We start from the raw sequence: 10,258 nt of genomic DNA, 5'->3' as shown, positions 1-10,258 counted from the left end.
TGGGTGCTGCTCATGAATTTTAAACATCTAAGATTTCCCCCAAATAACATTATTATTTGAGTTTGACTTTTTAGGCCCATTTGCTCATGTTAGCAAATTTGTTGATCATATTTGAGAGTCCTCAAAGGTTTTGACTTGATTTGTAATTTAGGCACAGGTACTTTAAATTGTAATGCAGATTACAATACAAAACTAAATTACAAACTGTTCCTCAAATGATCCAATGTCCTCACGAAAACAACTTGTGCCTACTTCCAGATAGTTCCTTAGCAACACAGTTGGACTCTGTTTTACTCTTTACACGTAACCCTCAGGTTCATCTTACAAAATGTTTCAAGAGCCACGTTCCAGGTCTGCCCTCTTGGATAGAATTTGTTTATCAAGTAAACCAATTTCTCCCACTTGGCCTCCAGTGTGGTCTCTGGTATTGAGCAGCATCAAAGATCTACATTCCCCTTCAGGAGTAACTTGAATTTGTTTAGTCCCTCATTGTTCAGCTGATCCAAATAAAACAGCCCAAATTCAGAAAAGGAAAAAACAATAGCACCATTGTGTCTGGATTCAGCTTTGTGGGAAAGAGTGATTTAAAGACAGAATTAATGAGACCTATGAAGAGTGTGAGAAGAAAATCAACTCTATACACACAGATTAATCCATACTATATTTATTTACTCTAATCCACTGGGCAGGCTCAGCATTGAGCTCAAGTCTTCCATATGCTCTATCATAAAACAGTCCTCGCCCTCCAGACAGAAGCAGGTAGGCTAACTGCAGGTCTTTACTTCTCCCTCTTTAAATTCTGTTCCCAGCTTTGGGTTTGGCTACCTGCTGCAGCCTGCCCCTCCTCCACACCTTTACCTCCATTGCATCAGGAAGATCTCCAACCTTCCTCCCTATTCATCCAGTTATCTCAGCCCCCAACTCCAGTAAGCATTGCCTTAGAAGCTTTCAGCTAAAACAAGTAGGCCAGTGAAGCAGGCAGTCAAGCATTAGGTCTTACTCTCCCTCCTCTCCTATTTAGCCAACCCCACAACTTCATATCCATCTTAGCAGATTACCTGTTATGGCCTCTCCTTACTCTCTTCCCTATTTTCAGAGGACTAAGGAGATCCTGGTGGAATGTCCTGGTTTCCCCTCCCATGGAATCTATCGTGCCCATCCAAGATCATCCCAATTCCTAAGTTTAGTTCCCAAGTATCTAGAAAACAGATTGTACCACCCATCCCCACTCCACCCAGTGGCTACATCTAGAAGGATTTGAGAGCAATTCCTTATTCAGCAATAGTCAGTCACCACATCCTCAAAAAAAAGAAAGCTTAACAGATACAAGGAACAAAACACCTAACAAAAACAAGACCAGATATCAACCCCTAGAATCAGTCGTACCAAAGCCAGATTCCCAGACTGCAGCACAAAACCACAACCAGTAATAGTCAGGACAATTATGTCTGCTCTAGATCCCAGCAACCCTACCTTAGTAGCTCTGAGAATGACAGCACAGCTGACAAGACAAAGACCTTAAAGCAGCCTATGGATGATGGAGGACTCTCATTGGTTAATAAAGAAACTGCCTTGGCTTTTTGATAGGGCAGGATTTAGATAGGTGGAGTAGACAGAACAGAATGCTGGGAAGAAGGGAAGTTAGTATTCCTCTCCTCTCAGGGTCAGATGTGATGGAGCCAGCCGCCAGGTCAGACATGCTGAAATTTTCCTGGTAAGACACCACTTGTGGTGTTACACAGATTATTAGATATGGGTAAGTCAAGATGTGAGGAGTAAGATGGCTGAACTAATGGGCCAGGCAGTGTTCAAATGATACAGTTTGTGTGTTGTTTATTTCGGGGCATAAGCTAGCCAGGCAGCCGGGAGCAGGGCGGGACAAAAAGCAGGTCTGCCCGCAGCTCCACACTACATATGGATGTTTGAAAATAGAAAATGAAGACACCCCTCAAGAATATACAAAAACCAAGAAAACAGTGGAAAAAAGTGAATGGAACAGTTTAAGATCTGAGCACGGAATTAGAACCATAAGAAAACTCAAACAGGGAAATCTGCACATAAAATATTAGAAACTCAAAACATTATAGAGAAAAGCCCTCACCAACAGAGTAAAAGAGACAGAGGAGAGAATCTCAGGCATTGAAGACATGGTAGAAGAATGGATACCTTGTACATAGAAAATGATGTTAAGTCTAAAAAAAATTCCGGCACATTATCCAGGAATTGGGAACACTTATGAAAAAAATTTAAGGACAATAGGATAGAGGAGGAGAAGAAACCTAGGTCAAAGGTACAGAAAATACTTTCAACAATCACAGAAGAAAGTTTTCCCTAACCTGAAGAGAATGCCTATCAAAGTACAAGAAGCTACAGAACAACCAGAATGGATCAGAAAATAAAGGTCCCTTGGCACATAACTGAATGTAAAGATGTACAGAAAGAATATTAAAAGCTTCAAGGGAAAAAGACCAAGTAACAAAGGAAGATGTATTAGAATTATACCTGGCTTCTCAGTAGAAACCCTAAAAGCCAGGAGGGCCTGGATATATGTCAGCATACTCTAAGAGACCAACGATGACAGCTGAGGCTACGATACATGACAAAAATTTCAGTTAAAGAAACTAAAACATTCCATGATAGAAATGAAATTTAATCAATATTTATTTACAAGTTCAGTCCTACAAAAGGCACTAGAAAGGGAAACTTTCAACCAAAGAGGTTAACCGCACACAAGAATCTAGGAGACACATGCCTTAAGCCAACCTGGTCTACAGAGTGAGTTCCAGGACAGGCTCCAAAGCAACACAGAAAAACCCTGTCTGAAAACCAATAAACTAACTAACTAAATAAATAAATAACTAATATTAATAAAATAACCAAACCATAGGAAATGATTCTAGACCAGCAAATAAAAGAGGAAATGTGGACACACGTAGAGGGAGATGCAGAAAGGGAGCAAGTCAGGCAGATAGAGTGAGCAAGACAGAAAGAGAGGGCAAGAGGTCACAAAAGACAGGCAGAGAGAAAGAGAAGGAAGGAGGGAGAGGGACAGGGAGAGGGAGACAAGCAGAGAGGGAGGGAGAGACAGCGACACGCAGAGACACAGCCAACACAGATTCAGAGACACACTCAAGACTCAGACATGCACAGAAACAGACAGAAACAGATGCACAGAGGCAAAGAGACATGTGCAGAGATGCACCCATGCACGCACGTGCACACAGACAGCATTTCCCTAGTACTGTCATAATTATAAGGCCCCCAGTGCCTTCCTTTGTAATACCATTCAAAGCTATGCGAAACCCCAGGCCCCTCTTCTAACAGCCTTACTCGATTTCTTATTCTGCATGAGCACTCCAGATAAATTCTTAACCCATACTTCTTCAGTACCTTGATTCTAGCTCCTCTTTGGTGATTTGTCCATCTTCCCTCCAAAATTTCCTGTCAATCTTTCTAATTCTCCCTCTGTTCTTGGTAATGGTACTTGAAAAGACACAGTGGAAGTAAAAACATACAGAGCATTTACACGAAAGGTTAACTATCTCAAAGTTAGTAAATTTGTACCTCAGTGATCAGAACCATGGTCGATTTTAGGCTACTTTTTAATGACTTAATAAATAGAAACTTTTAATTACTTTTAATAAATAGAAATATTTCATCTTAAGGATGAAATCTGACAAAAAATAAGTCTTGTTGTAGTTTAAATGAGAGGAAAGGAATAATGAGGAACCTTTAAAGGGATACTAAGTACCCCCAGGGCTACAAGGAACATGGTCAGGGCAAAGGAGACAACAGAACACTGTCAGCATCCTGCCTACTACATCCAGGCCCCTCCCTCAGCTTCCTGCCTTTACTGCCTCAGGGTCGTTCTCCACCTTTTCTTTTTGTTAACCAGCAAAGCTCTCTACCCTGTTCTATAGCTCAGGCCTCCACCTGTGAGCTGAACCAAGAGCAACTGTCTCCAATGTGTTTTCAATCTTCTGTTTTCTTCCTTGGTCTCTCTCCGTCCTTCCATTAGCATTTAAACACGGGAAAATCCAGCTTGATTTTTAAACAACATTCCCTTTCCTCCCCAATGACCTCCTGCCTTCTTAGTCAGGAAATCTGCGGAGTTGTCTTTCTCTACTTCACCTCCTATTTCACCTCCTCAATTTACTGCCAACAAAGGCTACTTTTTTTAATCAACAATACACCACATCATTTGTACTTTTTGCTGAAACTGGCAAGGAATTTTGAATATAACCATCTATCTGTAAGCAAGAACTAAAGGAGAAGCTCCGTAGCATTGTGATGATTAAGGAAAGCAAAGGTGTTTAGGTGGAAGCCCTACCACCGTCCATATATACCCAAGAAGTTGGGATGTTGGGGATCTCCAGCTAGAGGCTCTATTCCACCCATCCTCTGGTCTCACTCCTCCCATTCCAAACCCGGCCCCTGAGAAAACCTACCAAAAGTCCCTGGGCCTTCAAGACTACATCCACATGAATCCTCAGAAAACAGTCAAAGTGTGTATGCAGGAACACACGAGCAGCAGCACCACCACGTAATTTCTAAGTTCTGGATAAACACCTCAGAAGCCCATCTACTGCAGAATTAATCAGTTGTAAAAAAATACTCAAAAACAAAACAAAACCTCCAGTATTAGAAATTAAAACCAGGGCCTTCTAAATGCCAGGCAAGTACCTGGTCTCTGAACTATTTCCACAGCTCTGGTAAAAACCACACAGTGAAATCCTATGAAGTGATGAAAATATAGGGCCTGCAGTGGGCCACCAGGATGAAGCTTACAGTGAGAGAGAGCAGTCAAATCCAACAAGATTATAAATAACACAAGCCCATTTGAAAAGATCAGCACAAGGAAAATGCACCAGGCTGTGTTGTTTTTTAAATATATTATATTTCAAATGGGCTAGTGGGAAGAGCGATAGCTTCTACTTCTACAAAAAGTCAGTGGATGTGACCTCCACGGTGAGTGGGGGAGGGGGTAAATGGCGCTGTCTCCCTGCTATTCTCAGGTGCTGGCATTTTAGCCCTTCAACCGCCATGCTAATCACTTACAAAAGTTCACACTTAGGTTCCATAAGCACCTTTATGATTTCTACTACAGTAAAATCATTCTATAAAGCTTTATGGCATCAGAAAGACCTGAAACAAATCAGGGTTATGGGGAAAGCAAACTTATTTTGAGCAAGTGAGGAAGAGCTTTCATACACAAGCTGCTGACTGACAAACTTAAGCATCCGAGAAAATGTTCAAACTCTAGAATCCCAGCAGATGAGAAACTAGTGCAGACTAGCATTCTCAGTGACCAATGTGTCCGAAAACCAATAGCCTGTGATAAGACATGGTAACGCACATACTCTGGTATACATGCAAATAATTGCCATGGTCTTGGAAGGTCGAGTGCCTGGAACTACTGAGGACTTCAAAAATGTGACTTTTCAGTCAATACCTCCTTTAGCAATTTATCCAATTCAAAGAACACTACAGAAAGGTTTTAGTTTTAAAATAAAATAAATGCATAAAATGCATACAGGCTTCATTGATTTGTTTTTGTTTTTCGGGACAGGTTTTCTTTGTAACCTTGGATGTCCTGGAATTATCTCTGTAGACCACCTGGCTTTGAATTTACAGAGATCCACCTGCCTCTGTCTCCAGAGTGCTGGATTAAAGGCATGTTCACTACTGCCCACTTTTGATTTTTTTTTTCTGTTTTGGATCATTAAAACGGCACAGTCAAGCAGTCAATATGGTAAAAAGGCAAAGCCCGTTTGTCAAGTCTTAAAGACATAAAAGTGGGCCATAATTAACTTGTCAGAAGCATAATCATTGGTAACCACTGAAGCAAAAGCAAATCTGGGCACTGTTGATTGGTGGGAGGGTGAGTGACAAAGCCTCGAACCACAGCTTTCTAAAATTTTGCTGGAAAGAGAGACATCAAGGTAGTGTGTAGCCCAGGAACCACCATGTTTTGAAGAGGCTTACTCTGCAAACAGGAAAATTGGCTGAGAAAACTCAGGGCTTAGAAATGCCAGGAAATCTCAGAGGAAAGGACAGACACCTGCACTTGGCCCAGGAACAGAGCAGAGGGTGGCTTGGGTCTCCCAGGACTGCCACACAGGGATGTATACCATTTTAACTCAGGGCTTCAGACCGGGAGTTCCTAGCCATGCCAGTTAGCCCTCAATGCTAAGGCCACTAAGTAGGAGCGAACCCCAGTTCTAGTTTCCCATTCCACCTGGACCCCAACGCCAGCGAACCCTCAGTCACACAGCCCCTACGTATTCCTGCAGGATTGTCACCCATACTAACGCTGTAGGTGTCAGGCACTCCAGGGCTCCTGGCCACCCTTATTCTCCGTCCTCAGGAGCAGGCCACATCCTTTTTCTATTTGCATGTACAATGTGGGCCTTGGAAGGACTCCCACTGAGCCCTTACTAGTCTTAAGAGCTCGCAAAATACACATCCGAAAGGTCATACCTTTGGTCTGAGTCGGAACTGGGGACGAAAGTTAAGTGTGCCTTGAGAAACACGAGTTGAACAAGGGACTGGTGCTTGAGAAGCCTCAGCAGGTGACAAAGAGAAGTTCACCCCTTTAAGACCTCTCTGATGTGCTGTTGCCGCCTTTGGGAGGGGCAGGCACTTCAGCAGGGCTTGGTGGGCTGGCTCAATTGATTCTCACCACCTGCCCAACAGGTTTTCCTTCTGATTGGCTGGCAGGGTTAAGACCTCTGCTCCTGAGTGTCTATGCCTCCCACTCTTCCTGATGCAGTTCCTTCCTACCCAGGAGATAATTTCTGTGATTGGCTCATGTGTAGGACCACAAACGTGTACTAAGCTACAAAGTTTGAATTATATTATCATGTGATAGTTTTCATTTTTGCTTTATCACCTAATAAACAATTTTATTTGCTGACTATTGATGGTCTCTTCCTGCCTTCTCAAGTTGTAGCATTATGGCTTTCCTCAGTATGTAGGATCCATCACTTCCTGTGACTCTTACGTTAGCCTTCAGTTAGATGAAATTTCTGATCTGTTTGTCTATGATCGTTTTGTTACAGCACCTTCACAAGTGTTTCTTATACCCCACAAAAAGATGAATTTTCCTGCTTCCCCCACTCTGTTCCTGTCCTTATCTGGGGAAACCCTCTAATTTCATAGTTAATGCGCTTGTTATGTTCTTTACATGTTACATTAAAGTCTTTATTTTCTGTCTTTCCATTTCCTTCCTTTCCCATTTGTATGTGTGAGTGTGTGTGGGGGGGTGGAGCATATGTTTGGGATTTGTTATTTGATTACAGTTCTTTCTTGATTTTGTTCTCTCTAGTTAGGAGACCTGACTGATGTGAAGTCACTTCCTACTTATCTTCAGATAGTTCTATCTCCATGACATTTTGGCTGATGGTCTGTAATGAGTTTATCATGATAGCCTGTTTGGTTGAACAGAGTTTTATAACTTTTCCCATTGCAAACAGGAAATCAAATGTCTTCCCCCTCTTTTAGTTAATCTACTCTTTTCGTGTGGAAGCCTCATGTTTTCTTTTTACCTTTAGAATGTAGAAATTATAATTCATATATCCAGTGTGCCTTTACTCATTAATCTGGAGAAGCCAGTAAATTCCTTAGATCACCAGAATCAAGCCTTTAGAAAAAACAAAGCAAAGCAAAACATTTCAACCCTGAGAAAGTTCTGTTGCTTCCTTCATCACCCCAACAATCCTTTACTTCTTCATGATTCCTGTGGCTGCACAGAGATCTCAGACCTACACTTTTAGCTTTTTGTCTTTTTTTTTCTTACACTCCTCTGTCTTCTCATTCTATGCTTTGGGATGTGACTTAAAGTTTTACTATTTATTTATCTATCTATCTATCTATCTATCCATCCATCCATCTATCTATCTATCTATCTATCTATCTATCTATCTATCTATCTATCTATTTATTATCTATGTGTTTGGGGCACAGTGCACATGTAGAGGTCAGGAGAGCTGGTTGTCGGTTTCTACGGTATGAATTCTGGGACTCAAAGTTGGGTTTTCACGTTTGCCATCAAATGCTTTTACCTGATGAACCATCACAGCCCTGGGGTGCCCACCACTGTCTCTTAGGACAACCTGGCAAAGCCCCCTAGTGCTCTTCTTAGAATTACTCAGATTGAGGACAGGAGGAGTCAGTCTGTACTTTCAGCTGCCGTCATCTTGTGAACGTCATGGAAACCAGTAATTTTAGTCTCCTAGGCTTTCCACAGATCTGATGTCGAGGTTTTTTTGTTTTTGTTTTTCTCAGAAAAACCACATTTCAGTCCTCACAGCTGGTCTCTGTCCTGCTCTTCTCCATATTTATAACCAGTCAATAAGAAAGAGTCTAGGAAGACATGCCACACTGGGTCTCTAACTTGGTGCTCAAAGCCCAAGGATGATCTCTATAAACTCCAGTTCTCTGGCTTAGAAGTTGTTAGCTAGCTGTGATCAGGGAGTGCAAGAGCTCATTTAAGGAGCCTTTTCCTAGGCTGCCCTTCACACTGTGCACATATCTTTAACATAGAGTCTGTGCTTTTTGGTGATTGATCTCGTGAGATAGGATACCTATTCACTTTGTTTTATAGATGTGATAGCTCTGTGTTTTTTTTCTTCCCAATTTTCATCAACTTTGGTATAGGGAAGACAATTCTAGTCTTATAGATGGGTGTTCTTAATTAGCAATCAGTTCTTTGAAGCAAAACCCCAAACTAACTGCCTTGGTTGCAGAGGCAGGCTGCAGCGGGAACTAACCATTATTATTATTATTATTATTATTATTATTATTACGATTACATGTGTGTATGGGTGTCCAGAGGGCAGGCTGTTCTCTACCATGTGGGTCCCAGAACAGAACACAGGTCGTCAGACACCTTTACTTGAGCGGCCGTCTTTCAAGCCCATAACCAATCTTTTTAAGTCTAGCAAGCCTGTGAACTTGGACTGTTACCATGTCCATTACTGTTGTGCCTATTTACTGACACAATAATGTTAAGTGAATCAGGCCCAGGCCACATCAATAATAGGATGCATAATCTGAGAGGTCCTGCAGTTTTTTTTTACGTTACTGGCCCTAGCCACGGCTCCTTTGCCTACCTAAATGTTTGGTTCCAACTGTGATGAGGTCAAGTTTCAAAGCAAAGCATTGAAAAGAGTAAAAAAAAACAAACACATTTTATGACCGACATTTTAAACTACACCACAGAAGCACAGGTCCCTTCATAGTCTTTCTGAGATCCCAGGGCACTCTGAAGGTCCTTTCCACCAAATCTCGAGGTCAGTTAAGGGACTAATTATTAGCAAGGGGCCTGTGAGGATCCGAATGTAGCAGTCCCCCTCGGCTGTTTAAAGATGGCTCAGCAAATGTCTCTTTTAGCTTCCAAACTGCAGGATGTGAGTGTTTGAAAATTCACTCCTTTACTCGGACCCAAAGCACCTAAGGCAAATTTTACAACTTCCCTGCTGAGTCCTGGGTTCTCCACTGTCAGAGAGCTCTGCCCTCCATACAACTGAAAGGAAGGAAATTCCTTCCAAAACTTACTCTATGGAGTCAGCATTACTCTAATAGGAGGAGAAAGAAAAACTCACACACCCAAAGAAAACTATACTCAAACAACCTCATGAAAAGGGGAGACAAAATTCTCAACGATTATTAGCAATCAAATTCTATTGATAAAATATCATTCACTCATGATCAAGTGGATACTGGTTCAATAGTACTCATAAAGACAACTGTGGTTTCTTTTTGACTATCAAGTGATGAGTGATGGAATTCGTATAAAACATTAAAAATTTCTAAACTTTTAATCAAGGACACAAAGCAATTATTCACTGGTCACAAATGAACAACAAAAATAACATTAAAATTTTCTTAGACCCCACTATTTGCCCATCTTTTGGTTGTTGTTCCTATAAATGCTAAAAGGTGGAGATAAAATAGCAGATAATGAAGAGACACCGTTCCTACCAAGGACTTTTCAGACATTGGGGGAAATCCACTATTGTGCCCTAAGGAGATCTATACACATGATCAAATGAATACAATCACAATTAGTTTTTCTTACTACACCTTTTACTAGAAGTGACCACTCAAGGACGGATTATGTAGATACATAGGGCCACCTATATGTACTGCATACAGGCTCCTAAAGCTCTCCAGCACACATCCCTGAACAATTTCTTTCCAAACATAGTCCAGCTACCCCCTCTTTTCCTCGCTGAATTCCCACAAACACATCATT

Source organism: Arvicola amphibius, chromosome 1, assembly GCF_903992535.2.
Source record: "Arvicola amphibius chromosome 1, mArvAmp1.2, whole genome shotgun sequence".
NCBI classification, from domain to species: Eukaryota; Metazoa; Chordata; class Mammalia; order Rodentia; family Cricetidae; genus Arvicola; species Arvicola amphibius.
Note: the sequence above shows the minus strand (reverse complement) of the source record.